Raw genomic sequence first — 6,952 nt, 5'->3', positions numbered from 1 at the left:
TCGATGCCGAGGTAGTAGGAGAGTGCGTCGAGATCACTTATTCAAAAACAAGCCACCATCTCACGCTTGAAGCCGTTGATGTCCTCCGTGCGCACGCCGATAACGATCAAGTCGTCCACAACACGTCGACGACGAGCTCCTCCTCTCCCCGTTGCCACGTGTAGAGCACGTGCTCGGTTGCGCATTGCTGAAATCCAAGCTAGCCCAGCGTGGTGTAAAGCTTGGCGTTCTATGCTCGTGGGGTCTGCCACAGCCCATAGAGCGCCTTGTGCAGTCGGAGCACCCTATGCTCCTCTCCCTTGACGGCGAATCCTAGAGGTTGCCTGACGAAGACCGTCTCCACCAGCTCACCGTTGAGGAAGGCCGATTTAACATCCAAGTGATGGACGCGCCAGTCCTTTGCTGCTGCCAAGGCTAGTAGCAAATGGACCGACTCTATGCATACTACAGGCGCAAAGACCTCCTCAAAGTCTATGCCCTCACGCTGAAAAAAGCCTCGGGCGATGATGCGCGCCTTGTGCTTGACAATGGTGTCAAGCTCGTCCCGCTTGACCTTGTACACCCACTTCAGGCTGATCGGACGGCATCCTGGAGGTGGATCGACAAGCTGCCATGTCTCGTTTTCCTCGATCACCTTCATCTCCTCCAGCATCGCCCGTCGCCAGTTTCCGTTCCGCTCGGCCAGCACAAACGTGGGTGGTTTCTCTGTATTGACGAGCAGTAGCTCTACGTCATTGAGCAGCCGACCAGCCAGTCCTAAGGGTTCTGTGCCACCGACAATGTCGTCTAGCCTATGGAACCGCACCTCCTCACCATCGTGGAAGGCATCCACGAACTCAGTGATGTCACTTAGAGGTGAGGCAAACTCGATCGGCATCGATAGAGTTTCCTGTTCCACCGGAGTGCTCAGCACAGCACCTAGAATGCTCGGCACCCTGGTTGTCATGCTCGACACTACTTCTGGACAGCTCATCATAACTCCTGCAGTGCTCGGCACTACTGCGGGAGTGCTCAGCCTCAGTCTTGGAGTGGTCGGCTCTATTGCAAGACGTCTTGGCCCCGTGCATGGGAGTGCTCGGCACCCGTCATGGAGTGGTCGCCACCACTGCAGAACCTCCCAAGACCACTCTTGGCGTGCTCGGCATCCCTCCAAGAGTGCTTGGCACTTCTCCCGGAGTGCTTAGCATCCCTCCCGAAGTGCTCAGCTCTATCGCTGGAGTGCTCGGCACTTCTCCCGGAGTGCTGTACACCTCTTCCCTAGCGTCTCCACCACCATGGATGACCAAGTGCTCGACGACGAAGGTTCTGGTGAAACCGCCAGCTTCCCCCATGCTCGGACTATTCTAGTCCCAAGCTGCCTTCTCGTCGAACACGGCATCACGCGAGACAAGTACCTTATCTCCATGTGTATCATAGAGCCGGTATGCCTTGGTATCCTCCACATAGCCCAGGAACACCATCGGTGTGCTCCTGTCCTCCAGCTTGGTGAGGTTCGGCTTCGTCTTCCTGACGTGGCCGATGCAGCTGAATGTCCGGAGGAAGGACACGCTTGGCTTGCGCCCATACTAAGCTTCGAACGATGTCTTGCCCGTCAGAGCCTTGGTCGGAGCACGGTTGAGGATGAACACCGCTGTGGTCACCGCCTCCCCCTAGAACCTTGCCGGCATGCCTTTGGCCTTTATCATGGATCGGGCCATGCGGACCATCATCTGGTTCCGTCGCTCCACCATGCCATTCTACTGTGGCGAGTATGACGCGGTGTGGTGTCGCACCACACCCTGATCCGCGCAGTACGCAGCGAACTCCACCGAAGTGAATTCGCCGCCGTGATCAGTCCTCAGCACGTGGAGCTTCTTGCCGCTCTCGGCCTCCGTGCGCATCTTGAACTTCTTGATCGCCGTCGCCGCTTCGTCCTTGCTCGTCAAGAGTTGCAGCCACATGTAGCGACTGCAATCATCCACGAGCAGGAGGAAATACCACCGACCACCGTTTGTAGCTGGCGTGATCGGCCCATAGAGGTCGCCGTGGATGAGCTCGAGAGCGTCCTTCGCGCGATACGTGGCTGCCTTTGGGAACGGTAGCCTCCTCTGCCTCCCGGCCAAGTAGCTATCACACAGCTCGCCTCCGTGCTTGATGTCGGGTAGCCCTCGGACCATCTTCTCCAGCCGACCAAGCGCGTTAAAGCTGAGATGTCCAAATCGGGCATGCCACATCCACAGTTCCTCGGTGTGCCTTGCCACCAGACACACCAGTAGCTCTACCTTCAGGTCGAGCAGGTACAACCGGTTCAGGGACTTCTTCACCTTGGCAAGAAGTCGCTGCTCCTGGTCACTGATCCTAAGGACTCCGTCTTTGATCAGTACCTTGCTACCGTGCTCATCCAGCTAACCAATGCTGATGATGCTGGAATGCAGCTGTGGGATCTAATATACATTCGTTAGCGCGCGGTGCTCCCCGTTCTAGCACCTGAAGATGATGGTGCTGCGCCCTTGGATAGCCACCCTTGAGTCATCACCAAATTTCACCGTACCGATAACATTGTCGTCGAGCTTGGAGAAGGATGCCTTGGAGCCCGTCATCTGGTTGCTGGCACTAGAGTCCAGATGCCACCGCTGCTCCTGGTCGGCGCCCACACATCCGAGGTGGACTTGGGCGCGTGGTTCGTCGAGGTTGACAGTCTTCAGGGCCTTTCCAGGTCCTTTCACCATCGTCGCCTCTTCCTTCTCCTCGGCCTCGATATCGTGCAGTGCATAGAACGTCGCCATCAGGATAGTGGCTTCATTATCATCATCTGCTTATGCCAGATGAGCCTCAGCCTTCTTCTCTTGCTTGCGATTTGGGCACTCCCGTGTCCAATGGCCCATCTTTTCACAGTGCCGATAGGCATTGGGGTCGACCTGCTTCTTCTTCTTCGAAGAAGCCTTGCCACGGCGCATGCCATCGCCACCGCAGCTGGAGGAGGCTGCCTTTACGGAGTTCCTCCGAGCAGCTCACTCCTCCTCTGTCAGCAGCAGTTTGCCGCTATCCTTCGTTCCTGTCGCCTGCTCCAGGCGCTCGTCCACTGCCCGCAGACGACCTGTCACATTCTCAATGGTGAGGGTGGACAAGTCCAGCATCGTCTCTATGGAGAGAGCGATCTAGATGTACTTTGCCGGCACAGAGTGGAGGTACTTGGAGATGGCCTCCTCTTCGTCGATGGTGATGCCGTGGCTCTTCAGCTTGCTGATGAGTGTCTGCAGGTGGAGGGAGAAGTCCTCCACCATTTCATCATCCTTGAACTTGAGGTTGGCGTACTCCTGCTTCAGAAGCTAACCCGTCGCCTTCTTTGCGCGGTCGGAACCGACGTGCATCGCCGCAATAGCCTCCCACGTCTCCTTAGCCGAGCTCTTCGTCCCCAACGGCTCCTTGTACTCCGTCGGTACAGCAGCGAGGATAGCCTCCAACGCTGACATGTCATCTTTCTCATTGTCGGTGCTCTTGTCAACAGCATTCCAGAGCCGCCCACTGTTGTTGCCCATTTCCGAACTGCCCGTCATCGTCATCGGTTAGTCTGGCGACGACGCTTGTACGGCTATGATACCACTTGTTAGCCCACAGGATTACCGGCTTAGGTGAGTCTTGCCGAACACGCGCTAGTGTTGCTGAGAACCCACTAGCCGTGCCGACCACGAACAAGCATTGTCCGTCCCCACACACTATGACTGGAGCTAGAAGAAAAAGGGAGAACAGAGTATACACACACAATACAAGACACCAGCGTTGGCCGAAGCCCTGTCTATGAGATGATAAATCTAAGCTCTCTTTAGTGAGTTGCCGTGGTAGTCTATTTATACAACTCTATCCATCTAGTCCTAGTACAGCGCACATGTTGTAACAGTAACTAGATAACATACAGGGCTGACTCTGCGCCGGCCACTGCATGTGCCTATAGTACACCTGCATCTACAGCGTGCGACGCCTGCATCTACAGCGGCTACAGTATCACAGCAGGGGGCCTTTCGGCAACACATTCCCTTACTGTGTTCACACAAGGTAGCAGCAGATTATCTAACAAACTCATCAAACTTGATTTCCATACAAGCAGCAATAGCAGTAAGAACACTTTGGTACAAATCATATCTCACACATTCACACTGTTTGGTACATGCTCATGGTCGTGGAAAACAGAAGAAAGTAAACTAAAGCAAATCGAGTGCACCCTTTGGCGCTGGGTGTCTTGCGACGTCTCAGGACTCAGGAGACGAAGACGATGGAGGGGTCGCAGCAGCACTCGTCGAGGAGGCAGCAGCAGCACAGCGCCGCCAGGCTGCAAATTAAATCACCGGAGCCGACACTCAGAGTCAGAGGGATAGGTAAAATTAAAACGGCTGAAATGATTCGCCGGCCGTCGCGGAAACTAGATCCAGCCCAGAGCGGTGAAAGTAGGAATTGAATCAAGATGGCCGGCAGTAGTACGTACCAGCCCTCGAGGAATCCAGGCGACCGAGGCGGCGGCGGCTGTGCGTACTGGTACTGCGGCGGCGCCATCACCGGCGGCCCCTGGTTGTAGTATCCTTTAATTTGGAAAGAACAGACAGCAGGATATATCATCATCAGCTTCTGTTGCAGGCAGAGCTGATCGAGGAGAGAGCGGTAGGTAGAAGCCACGAACTGGAAGTAAGCCAAGCGCCACGTACCTTGCTGCGCCGGATATGGGTAGCCGGCGTACCTCGGATCACTCATCCTCGCTCCCACGTGCTCTCGCGGCGGGAGTCGGAGAGGAGGGGAGCCGCGACGGCGACGTGTGCGACGACGAAACTTGTGACAGCCGACGGGACTCGGTCCGGGAGGAGCGGCTGCTGGTTCTGGCTGTTGCCCTTATATATATGGCTTATGCAGTTATGCTCGCAATGCGCGCGTTTATAAGGACACGGAGAGGCGCAAGTGCAAAAGCGCGGGCAAGGTCATCGAGGACGATGAGGCCGAATCGCCCAGCCGCGTCAGCGCCGGCGCGGACGACGGACGGATTATTCCCGGCGACCCGGCCTGGCTGCTGCTGTGGTGCAACCACACTCACACCGTTGCCAACTTTTTTTTTTTGAAAGAACAGGAGGGGTTTCCCCCTACTGATTATATATTAAAAAAAGATAGAACACAAATGGTCAAAATAAATACAAACCCAAGAGATAGGGCCGAAAGGAAAGGAAGAACTAAAGAAAACTGAAAGGAAAGGGAAGCAAACAACAGAGAAGGAGACATAGCTCAGAAGCTCAAAAGCTCAAAATGATTGAAGCCATATCTCCATGAGGTTGATCTGTGACTGTTTCACCCGGTGCGTGAGCAGGTTGAACTCGTGGACAAACTTGTCTTTGCACTTAAGAATCGTCGGGTCATCGTTATTAAACATCCATGCATTTCTTACTGACCAGATGCTCCATGTCATGAGTATGATAATATCCATAGCAAAAGGGAGTTGAAGAGCCCTCTTGATGTGGGAGATAATTTGCAGGATATTCCTTGTCGTGCTGAAAGATATTCCAATTGAATTCCAGCAAGCTTTGGCGAACCTACATCTGAAGAATAGGTGTGACGTCCTTTCTATTTTTTGCAAAATGCAGAGCTCACAAGTATAAGAGTCCAATTGCATATTCTTCCTTCTTAGGATGTCTTTTGTGCTCAGCCTGTCCTTGAGTAGGAGCCAGAAAAAAACCTTGTGTTTCATCTGGCATTTTGATGTCCAAATCCATTTGAAAGCTGGGTGTATCATTCTAGTTCCGATCATCACTTTATATGCTTTCGCCGTTGAGTAAATTTGGTTGTTCCAGATGTATGACCATATGTCTTTATCTTGTCTCAGAACAATTCCATGCATGGTTTGCTTTAAAGATTGTAGCTGCTCAAACGCCTGAGAGGAAAGAGGAAGATGGAAGCATTCAGTGATATCATGAAGAGCTGCGACATGGCTGAAAGTAATGTTGGGGTCCTTAACAAAAGAGAACAGGTGAGGGTAGTCTTGTGCTGGTATGACCCCGTGCCATAAATCCTTCCAGAACCAAACTGTGGAGCCATCATTAATTATCGGTGCTGCTAGTCCCTTGTATGTATCTAGTAGCTTAACAATGTCCTTCCACCAGAACGAACCCTTGTTTTGCTGACCCGGCAATGTCCCATTATGATAGTAGTTATCCCATATGAGTTTGACCCAAGGAACATTCACTTTGTTGAAAAATTTATGGAGAAATTTCATGAGCATAGCATCATTAAGTGTCGCTGTTCTCTGCACTCCCAGTCCTCCTTGCTTTTTTGGTAGTGTTACCATACTCCAAGCCGCTTTGTGAGGTTTTTTTAGCCTAATTCACCACCTCTCCATAAACAGTGCTTCCGGTACTTATCTAGTTGATTGATGACCCCTTTGTGAAGCTTTAAAGTTCCTGCATGAAAGACTGCTGAGGAGGAGAAAACCGAATTAACCATTTCAAGTTTGCCTCCTTGACTTAAGAACATTGATGTGCATTGCAGTCTCTTTTCGACCTTTTGCATTAGGGGGACGAAATCTTCAATGTTTGGTTTGGTAGTACCCAGTGGCAGTCCAAGGTATGTGAAAGGAAGGGACCCTTTTTGACATTGAAAGGTTTGCAGTTGCAAGTTTCTTCAGAAATATTGAGAGGGACCATGACGGATTTGTTGTAGTTAACTCTCAAACCAGTGGATGATGCAAAAGCATTTAAGATTTCTTTGAGATGTAAGAGCTGGGTCGGGCAAGCTTCCATGACCATTAGCGTGTCATCAGCGTATTGAATTACCGGGAAGTCTGTTCCAGCTCGTTGTGGGATTGGCAAATTGAGTAGTCCCCTATCTTTGGCATCATTTACCACTGTTTGCAAAAGGTCTGCTGCTAGGACAAACATCAGTGGAGAAAGGGGGTCTCCCTGTCTGACTCCTCGCTTGCAATGAAAAACTTTCCCAGGTGTGC

At 52.4% G+C, this 6,952-nt stretch overlaps 1 long non-coding RNA gene across 1 annotated transcript; it reads right to left on the bottom strand.

Moving 5' to 3' along the window:
- Positions 1–4,052: 4,052 nt before the first annotated feature.
- LOC136551078 (uncharacterized) lies at positions 4,053–4,813 on the bottom strand. Its single transcript, XR_010782438.1, has 3 exons — positions 4,677–4,813; positions 4,460–4,553; positions 4,053–4,306 (listed from the first exon to the last, which is right to left on the bottom strand). It is a non-coding gene; the product is annotated as an uncharacterized lncRNA (long non-coding RNA).
- Positions 4,814–6,952: the final 2,139 nt, after the last annotated feature.

This window comes from Miscanthus floridulus, chromosome 4 (assembly GCF_019320115.1).
Source record: "Miscanthus floridulus cultivar M001 chromosome 4, ASM1932011v1, whole genome shotgun sequence".
In the NCBI taxonomy this organism is placed as follows: Eukaryota; Viridiplantae; Streptophyta; class Magnoliopsida; order Poales; family Poaceae; genus Miscanthus; species Miscanthus floridulus.
Note: the sequence above shows the minus strand (reverse complement) of the source record. Positions and strands in the feature narration are given on the sequence as shown.